Source organism: Suricata suricatta, chromosome 7 (genome assembly GCF_006229205.1).
Source record: "Suricata suricatta isolate VVHF042 chromosome 7, meerkat_22Aug2017_6uvM2_HiC, whole genome shotgun sequence".
Classification (NCBI taxonomy): domain Eukaryota; kingdom Metazoa; phylum Chordata; class Mammalia; order Carnivora; family Herpestidae; genus Suricata; species Suricata suricatta.
The window spans coordinates 29,079,997-29,090,755 of record NC_043706.1 but is presented as its reverse complement, the minus strand read 5'-3'; the positions used below and the strand labels follow the sequence as shown (position 1 = coordinate 29,090,755).

General features: G+C 36.0%; 1 pseudogene; it reads left to right on the top strand.

Moving 5' to 3' along the window:
• The first annotated feature begins 3,696 nt into the window (after positions 1–3,696).
• Positions 3,697–4,436, top strand: LOC115295201 (annotated as a pseudogene).
• The last annotated feature ends 6,323 nt before the right edge of the window (positions 4,437–10,759 follow it).

Sequence of the window (10,759 nt, the reverse complement as noted above, 5' to 3'; positions counted from 1 at the left end):
CAACTGTTATGGGCTGGAGATATTTTCCTTCCCTAAGGTCAGAGTCTCTGGTTACTCAATGGAGAGGAAACATCAATGTTAGAGTAGATTTTGGGAAACACTTTACAAGCCAAATGTGAACCAGACAGGTGTGTCCCCTGTTTGTAGAGCCCTGTCCTGGTGCAGCAGCCTAGGGAAACTGCGGAGAGGTCCTGGCTAACCAAGGAAAAGGGGAGCTCAGGGCTTCTGTCTTCAGCATTGTGACCACACAGGGACATTGCCACTCTGCTCTCAGATTCTCACTGAACGTCACTGGTGGAGGGGGTGGGCAGGGATGTAGAAAGTCACTGCACACACACATGCTCAGGGGAAAGCATAGGCTGAAAAATGACACGAGAAGAGCTGAAATGTACACCTCAGTCTGATTGCCGGCATGCACTCAACAACAATCAAAAATCAAAACAAAAACAAACCTGCTGATGGGAACCATCTGATTTTCACAACTACCATGTTATAACATTAAGATGACCAGTTTTCCGCAACAAAATAAAAGTATACAAAGTAAAAAAAAGTCACTGTGAAAGATCAGAAGGTGGATTTACTAGAAAAGTACTTTAAACCAACTGTCTCTAAGACATTCAAAGAATTAAAGGAACTAACAAAAAGCCAAGAAAATTAGGTATGAATAAAATAAAATATCAACAAAGAGATACAAAACATGAAAAGAAACTAAAAGGAAGCCAATGTTGATATGTACATTAACTGAAATGAAAAATTTACTAGAGGTATTCAAGAGAAGATTTTAACCAGCAAAAAAAAAAAAAAAAAAAAGAATTACTGAACTTGAAGATAGGACAATTGAAATTATCAAGTCTGAGGAACAGGATGAAAATAACTGAAAACAAGTGAACAGAACCTAAGGGAGAGCTGAGACTCCGGAAATGAAATCAACATATGCATTTTGGGAATCCCAGACAGAAGTCAGAGAAAAGGGTAAAAGAGATTATTTGAAGAAATAATGATTTAAAACTTCCTTAACTGATGAAAGACATGAATATAAACATCCATGAAGAATACCAAATTCCATTTAGCATAAACACAAAGATATCCCCACCATGTCACATATAATCAAACAGTTGAAAGCCAAAGGCAAAAGTCTTGAAAGTAGTAAATGTGACTCACTGTACATAATGGTTCCTTAAAAAATTAACAGATTTGTCATCAGAAACCCTAGAGGCCAGAGGGCAGCAAGCTGATATATTCCGTGTGCTGAAAGAAAAACACTCAGTCAAGAGTTCTTTATCTACAAAACTGTTCTTCAGAGTGAGGGAGAAATGAAGACATTCTTTGGTAAACAAAGGCTGAGAGAGTTCATTGCCACTAAACATGACCTTCAAGATCAGCTTAAGGGAATCCTTCAGGAAGAAAGGACACTGGATGGTCACTGAATCTGTTTGAAGAAATATAGATCTCAGAGAAGGTAAATAAATGATCAGTTATAAACATAGTATTAGTGTGATTTTTTGTAACTCTACTTTTTTGTTTTCTGCATGATTTAAAAGACTGATACTTTTTAAAAAATACCTATCTGGTAATGGTGGGGGGCACTTGTGGGGAGAAGCACTGGGTGTTATATGGAAACCAATTTGACAATAAACTGTTATTAAAAAAATACCTTTTTACTTAAAACCCACCATTATAATTTTTAATTGTAACTCTACTTTTTTTTTCACTTGATTAATGGACTAATTTACAAAAGCAATTATTAGTCTATGTTTTTGGACAATGCATAGAGATGTAATTTTCTGACATCAGTTGCTGCAAGGGGATTGGATGGAGCTGTATGGGACTTTTTGTCTATTATTGAAGATGAGCTTATAGAAATACAGGGCTATAACTTTAGGATGTGAAAGGTGATCCCCATGGTAGCATGAAGAAAATGTCTATAGAATAATATATGCAAAAGGAATTGAGAAAAGATTTAAAGTATTTCACTAAGAAACTAACTAAACAAAAAACTAAAACAACATCACGGGAAATGAGAGACAACATTATTATAAGGCATGTAGAAAGTAGCCAAATAACACAGACATGTCCCTCTTCTTCAGCAATTACTTTGAATGTAAATGAATTAAATATTCCCATCAAAGCTAGAAACTGGCAGAACAGTGACAGGAAGATGATCTAACTCTATGCTGTCTAAAAGAGATTCACTGCTTTTACAACACCAAAGACTCAATCATCCATTTCCTATATAAAAGGTAGCTACTTTTTTGCATGGACCTCAAGTATATTGTAGTATAGAGGTGGAATTTAAGGAAAGGTATTAAGCAGGCTGTGTTTTAGCTTATGGGCAAGTAATAAATTGTATCATGTATCTTGAATGTATCATAGATAAGCTGCTATATAACGATTGCCATTTCAGATAGCTGTGAAATTAGGTGATTAACTAGTTGTTACTTAACCTTCTAATTTCTGTATAAGTCTAATTACATGAAATAGAAGTTGGGGTTTTGATTTTTTACTTTGTTTTTCTGTTTTGAGTGTCATGGTAACTACTGTATTGTAAATGATGGAAAATAATTGCATATGTTTAAAAAATAGTGTAAAAAAATAAAATAAAATATATATGAAATGGCAAAAAAAGAGAGAGAGAGAGAGAGAGAGAGATTCACTTTATCCAAAAATACAAATAGCTTGACAGTGAAAGAAGGGAAAAAGTGTCTCACGCACACATTAACTAAGAGATAGCTGGAGTATTTCTACCACTATCATACCAAATAGATTTTAAACAACGAAATTTAGAAGAGACAAAAAAGAACAGTATATATTAAAAGTTTCAATAGGGAAAGAAGATATGACAATTAAAACCTTGTAGCATTTAAAAATGGTCATTTAGGTTAACTAAATTTGTGAGCGAAGTTGGATAAAAGGGAGAGGTAGCTGGAGAATTCACTCTCCCATTTTCAAAGCTGGATAGGGCGCCCAGCAGAAGAAAAGTAAGGAAACACAGGGATAGAGCAGCATAATAAGCCAGCTCTGACACACATGTACACAGCACTCTACCCACAAATAACAGAATACATTTTCTTCTCCAGTGCGCATCTGATGTTGTCCAAGAAACACATGTTAGACCACAAATTAAGACTCTACAGAATTGAAAAGGAGGTATCAAACTATTCTTTCCAACCACAGTGGTATGCTGTTAGAAATCAAACACAAAAGGAAAACTGAAAATATACAAATTGGAGGAAATTAAACACACTCTTAACCAACGGGCCAAAAGAAATCACAAGTAAACTATTTAAAAAATATTTAAGTCCATGACCAACTACTGCCTTAGGGAGGGTTCTGTTTGCCCCCTCAGTTCCCTGCCAGCCTTCTTCCTGCCAGGAGAGCCAGCCCTGTGGTTGAGGCTTAGGAGGAGCAGAGAAAGGAAAGTAAGGGTGAAGAAAGACTGGCTGCATCTGGGGAGTGTCTCCTGTGCCAGAAATGGAGGTGGCCACAGTGACTGCAGCGCAGGTCAAACCTCGTGGAGGACTGCTTGTGGGCAGGGGCTTCCTCCTGGCACTTTCCTCCTGACACCTGGGCTGTGCTGCCTCGGGTGCAGAAACGAATAATCTCTTCTTTAGGTACCTATATGGTCTCCTCTATCCTCCTTTCCCTGGGAAAATGGCTTCAAAATGAGCATTTTTGCCCCTCCACCATCCAACTAACATGCTCACATGTGAAGAACACGGAAGGCACTGGACTTCATACCAGTCAGATCTAGCAGGCTGGCAACACTCTTCTAGACAAAAGATGCTATTGAGTGTTTCCTGACTAGAACCAGAAAAGGCAAAGGTTGTTCACCCAATGCCAAGCACATTTTTACTCTTCTTACATGGAAGTGCTCTTGATCTTAATTAAATGAACAGCTTTACATAGAACTGGGATCAGGGAGTAACTGTCATATGTTTTCATATGATCATTCTGGGTATGGCACAAGTTCTGAGAAACCATCAGATAAAAACCTCTAGACAGTTATAGAAGCAGCTTGGCTTGCTCTTAGGACAAGGTATGGGTAATGCCCTGCAAATGCGATTATACATGGCCAAATTAAAGAGGGACAGTACCATCTGTGGCTCTCGCTGCTTGGTGTAAGAGTACTGCTGTTATTTTTCATTCTCCTTTGACCTTGGCAATGCCTGTCACTTTTCCTGATACTATAAAGACCTACTGTTTGGATGTACTTCCAAATATTGTCAAAATCTAAGATAACCTTTCCAGTATTAATAATTCACAGGACTGAAGACGAAGTTGGTGATTTTTCACATGGCCTCACATTGTTTGAGTCTTGCCAAAGACCTGTGGAGCCTCTGTGGGTAAAAGGGGCAGTTCACGGTGACATGGAACTTTACATACAGTACCTTGAAAGGTTGAAACAGTTTGGGTCACAGGAACTGGTCAATTTGTAAAATAGTCTATAAATTTGCCTACTGGGTTTTCTTTTCTTGCTGCACTGAACTCTTTGGTAAATAATGTAAAACTTGAAGGTTTGTTTGCAAGTCATGTTAATTGCCTTCGTAAATGTCCAGGTAATGATTTGTTAAAAGACAATGAATATTTAATTAACAGAACTAGAAATTGGAAATAACAATACTGTACAGTCAGGCTGTGTAATTTATATTTGTTCTGCGATTCTTCTTAAATATCAGAATGAGCAGTGTATGAAATTTTAATTATATAAAATCAAATGCTATAAAAGTATTAACAAATGCTTTTGCTTACCAGACACATTTATAAACGTTTTTAAGGCATCTCAATGTACTAAATTCTATCCATGTATACACATGTAATATTTGTTCAATAAAAAGCTATTCAAGAACTCATAAGTTGAAAACATGCAAGTTCGGGGCACCTGGGTGACTCGGTTGAGCGTAAGACTTCAGCTCAGGTCATGATCTTACCCCTGGTGGGTTTGAGCCCTGCGTCGGGCTCTGTGCTGACAGCTCAGAACCTGGAGCCTGCTTTGGATTCTGTGTGTGGTGTCTCTCTCACTCTCTGCCTCTCCCCCACACCCATTCTATCTGTCTCTCAAAAATGAATAAATGTTTTTTAAAAAGGTTTTTTAAAAAGGTTCAAGTTCACGAGAGATGACTAAACCCTGTTGTATTGGGACAGAGATTTAAATGGTTATTTTACTGTAAAATACATTGAATTTTCTCCATTCCCTGGTTATCATACACACTATCCTTTAAAAACATAATGTAAGACCTAATTATTATGCCATCTATTAATTTACCAACTAGTTACCTTGCAAACAACAAGTAAGGGCAGCACTGAATTTTAACTAGTTCTGATTTGTAGGTTTGGTCCTATGAAGCAACTACTTAAATTCTCATTTTTGTTATTTAAATGGCATTTAGAGATTTGAGAATAATTTTGTATGCAATGCTGTTTTAAATTTTGGCTAGTCTCATAAAATTTCTGTACTCTACATAATAAAAGTACCTGAGAGTCCCTTAGATGTTGTTCAAGACCACAAACAGACTGCTCATTAGTTGTTGAAATTTTGGCTGTTTTTAATAGCCAAATTAGATTATTAATAGGCATAAACCAATCTAAACCAATATTAGGCTATTAATAGGCCTAAACCAATCTAGTTTAGATTACTATCTGAGAATTCCATGGTTTCACTCCTGGATGCAAAAGATAAGAGAACATTTAATTCATAAATTATTTATGACCTATGTAGTAAAAAACAAAGCTCAAAACATAAATTAAGTTGACTTTCCTTGAATGAAAGCTGCCTGAATAAAACACTGAAAGAAGAAGAGAGGGGGACCTGGGTGGCTCAGTCAGTTATGTGTCCAATTCTTGATTGTGGCTCAGGTCATGATCCGGTTGTAAGATCGAGTTCCATGTCAGACTCCATGCTGAGCATGGAGCATGGAGCCTGCTCAAGATTCTCTCTCTCTCCTCCCCCCCTTTCTTCTATCTCCCCACTCATGCAATAAATAAATAAATGAATAAATAGCTTTAAAGGATTAAAAACAGGAAAAGAACAGAATGTAATCTAATTTGTAAATGACTGAATACTGGAATAATACACTGTTGATCTATTTTAAGGCCTTATGTAGTTTTAATTGCTCTGCTTGTTCTGTGGTTACCTCTAAGACTCTAGTACATGATTCTCTTCAAAATATATCAAGTGTTGTGAATAGTTTGATTCAGATGTGTCAAATTAACAGTAAAACAAGTATACCGCCAAAGAGGAGTTAGAAAATATTTAGAGACACATGAAAACAAAACTCAATGTACCCAAACTTACAGAACTGAGGGAAAGCAATCCTAATGGGGAAATTTCATGTTTATATCAAAAAAGAACAAAGATCTCAAATCAACAACCAAACTCTACAACTTAATGAACTAGTAAAATAATAAAGTAAACTCAAGGCTAGCAGAAAAAACAAGAATCAATATGGTATCTGAGATACATAAAACAAGGAATAGCAATAAAAAAAATCAATGAAACCAAAAACTGGTTCTTTGCAAAAATCAATAACATTGACAAAGCTTTAACTAGACTGGGTAAAGAGAAAAAGAGAGAAAACACACTACTAAAATCAGAAGGGAAGGTGCAGATATTATTACCTATTTTACAGAAATAAAAAGGATTATAGGAGAGTACTGTTGCCAACTGTTTGCCAACAAATTGGAAAACCTAGATGAAATAGATTCCCTGAAATTAAAATCTACCAATACAGAATTATAAGAAAATAGAATATCTGTATAGGCCTATAGCCAGAAAGGATATTAAATTAGTCATCAAACACCTGACAAAGAAAAGCCCTGGACCCCATGGCTTCCCTGGTGAACTCTACCAAACATTTAAAGAACTGACACCAATCCTTCTCAAACTTTCCCCAAAAATATGAAGAGAAGGGTAACTCTTCTTAAGTCATTCTATAAAGCTTTCATGGTCCTGATACCAAAGCCAGAGAAAGTTAGTACAAAAAAAGAAAGCTGCAGATCAATATCTCTGATGAATATTGGAGCAAAAGTCAACAAAACACTAGCAAATTGAATTCAGAAACATATTAAAATGATTATACACCATGCCCAAGTGGGATTTATTCCTGGAATACAAGGATGTTTCAACATAGGAAATCAATCAAGTTAATACTTCACATTAACAAACTTCAGGTGAAAAAAAACACATGGTCATCTCAGTGCAGAAAAAGAAAAAATTCAACATTGTTTCATTATAAAAGTACTTATCCAACAAGGAAGAAAAGAAAATTATCCCAAATTAATAAAATCCAATGATGAATACCCCACAGTTAACATCAATATTGAAAGCCTAAAAACTTTCCCCCTAAGATCAGGAACAAGGCAAGGATGTCTGCTCTCACTATTTCTAGTCAACATAGTATTGGAAGTTGAATGAATTAAAAAAATTTTTTTTAATTTGTCTATGATTATTTTTGAAAGAGAGAAATCATGAACAGGGGAGGGGTAGAGAGAGATGGAGACACAGAATCCAAAGAAGGGTCCAGGCTCTGAACTGTCAACACAGAGCCTGATTCAGGACTCAAACCCACAAAACATGAGATCATGACCTGAGCCCAAGTCAGATGCTTAACCGACTGAGCCACCCAGGCGCCCCTGTATTTTATTTTTGAAGGCAATTTTTTATGTTGTTTGCTGATAAACTGTAACATTAAAATGTTAGTGTGAGCAGTTCAACATTGACTTAATTATATTCAGTCCTATCTGACAGAAGCCTGTGTGCGCAATGAGACCTAGAGAGTACCAACAAGAAGTAAATCCCAAACTTGAGTTCCTAAAATCTAAACTAGAAGAAAATTCTAAAACCCATAATGATCTTGTTGCCCTTTTATGGTAATCTAGCTGAAGGTAGAGTGAATGATGTGTGTGCAGGTGTTTTTGTGGCTGTTTTCAACTTCATTGAGGAAATAGCAAGAAGCATAATTACTGGATCGTATGAGCAGAGGGTGTCTTCCAGTTGATTTACATCTTCATTGACTTCTTTACTCAATGTCTTGTAATTTTCAGTGTGCAGGTGTCTTACTAGATTCTTTAACTTAATAACCAAGTATTTGATTTTTTTAAATGCTATTCTAAATGGAACTGTTTTCTTAACTTCCTGTTCTGATTGTTCATTGTTAGTGTATAGAAATGAAGATGATTTCTGTATGATTTTTATCCTGAAACTTTGCTGAATTTATTCATTTTCTCTAACAATTTTATAAGGGTGTTTGTGTGAAATCCTTAGGGATTTCTATATATAAGAGGATATCATCTAGGAACAGATACAGTGTTACTTCTTCCTTTCTGATTTGAATGCCTTTTATGTCATCTTTTTTTTTTTTTTTTGGTAATTATATTGGCTAGAATTTTTAATACCTTCTTGACCAAAAGTGGCAAAAATGGGCACCCTTGTCTTGTTCCTGATTGTAAAGGAAAACTTTCACCCTTTCAAATTTAGTATGAAGTTAGCTGTAGTGTGTAGTGCGCACGCAGGTGCTCAGAAGCAAGAACGCAAGGGTAAGGGAATGAGGAAAAGAAGAGAGAGTCAAAGGATGGACGGGAGGAACCACATGAGTAATACCCATATTGCCGCTTTATTTCTCACAGGCAAGTAGTTTTATACAAACAGCCACAGCTTTGAGAAGGTTTTTTCTAGACAAAACTTCTTCTGTTTTCACGGTTATTGTTGTGCATATGGCACAAGTGGGAACTTTACACCCTCTTCTTATTGTTATTATAAGAGTGCCAAAGCGTAAAGGACATTTGTACAATAACATTTCAACTCAAGAAGCTTGAAGGACATGGTGCAATAACATCTTAACTCGAGTGAATTAACCTCTGAGGAACTGGATCAGCCACAAGGGTTGTAAGGGCACGAGAGCTTTGCTCGATCACGCTCTCCTTACTGGCTCCTCGCTGCTGCTGCCCACAGTCGTGTACTTATCTACAGTCTTATGTTGAGGTAGTTTCCTTATGTCCCTACTTGTTGAATGTTTTTATAAGAAAAGAGTGTTGAATTTTGTCAAATGCTATTTTTCTACATCAATTAAAATGATCATGTGTTTTCCCTTCATTCTGTTAATGTTGTATTACATTCATTGTCTCATATGTTGAACTATATTTGCATTCCAAGAATACATCCCAGTTTATCGTGGTGATGCTGCTGAATTCAGTTTGCTAGTATTTTGCTGAAGATATTTATGTGAATATTCATACAAGATATTGATCCGTAGTTTCCTTTCTTTGTCTGGCTTTGAAATCAGGACAATATTGGCCTCTTTGAGTAAGACTGGAAGTGTTCTATCTTCTTCAGTTTAGAAGTAGGGTTTGAGAAGGATTGGTGTTCTTTAAATGGTAGGATTCACAGTGAATCTATAAGATCCATGGTTTTCTTTTATTAGGAGATATTTGACTACTGATTCAATATCCTACTAAGTATTGTTCTATTCAGTTATTCCATTTCTTTATAATGCAGTTTTGCTAATTTTCTGTTTCTAGGCATTTGTTTCTCTTCTAGATAATCCAACCTGATGGTACACAATTGTTCACCTTTATTTCTGTAGCATAGGTAGTAAAATCCCCCACATATATTTCTGATTTTAGTAATTTTAGTAATTGGTCTATTCAGATTCTCTTTTTTAATTCATGATGCAGTCTTTCTGACTTCTATGTTTTAGTATTTCTAGGTGATTTAATTTTTTACCAAATATTGTTATAGTGGAGTCTTATGATCTTGTGTGCCTTTGTGGAATCAGTTCTGTATTTTTGTTTACAATTTTATTTATTTGTATTACCTCCATTTTTTCTTAGTGTAGCTAATGGTTTGTCAGTTTTGTTTATCTTCTCAAAAAACCAACTCTTCATTTCATTGACCTTTTCTAATGTGATTTTTGGTTGCTATATCATTTATTTCCATTTGGATATTTGTTATTTTAATCCTTCTACTAACTTTGGGCTTAGTTTGTTCTTCTTCTTCTAGTTCATTGAGGTGTGTTGTTAGGTTGTTTATTTGTGGTATTTCTTTTTTTAATTTTTTAAAATGGTTTATTTATTTTTGATCCAGAGAAAGACAGAGCATGAGAGGGGGAGGGGCAGAGAGAGAAGGAGACACAGAACCAGAAGCAGGCTCCAGGCTCTGAGCTAGCTGTCAGCACAGAGCCCAACGCGGGGCTCAAACCCATGAACATGAGATCTTACCTGAGCCGAAGTTGGAGGCTTAACTGACTGAGCCACCCAGGCGTCCCTATTTGTAATATTTCTAAACATGGACATATAGTGCAATAAGCTTTCCTCTTAAGGGCTAATTTTTCTATATCTCATGAAATTTAATATGTTTTGTTTCCATTTTTATCTCAAGATATTTTTATAGTCTCTTGATTTGTTAATTTTAGCCACTCTGACTGGCGTGAGGTGGTATCTCAGTGTGGTTTTGATTTGTGTTTGCCTGATGATGAGTGATGTTGAGCATCGTTTCATGTGCCTGTAGGCCATCTGGATGTCCTCTTTGGAGATGTGTCAGTTTATGTCTTCTGCCCATTTCTTCACTGGGTTATTTGTTTTTTGGGTGTGGAGTTTGGTGAGTTCCTTGTAGATTTTAGATACTAGCTTTTTATCTGATATGTCATTTGCAACTATCTTTTCCCATTCTGTCAGTTGCCTATTAGTTTTCTCGATTGTTTCCTTTGCAGTGCAGAAGCTTTTTATCTTGATGACGTCCCAAGAGTTCAGTTTTGCTTTCATTTCC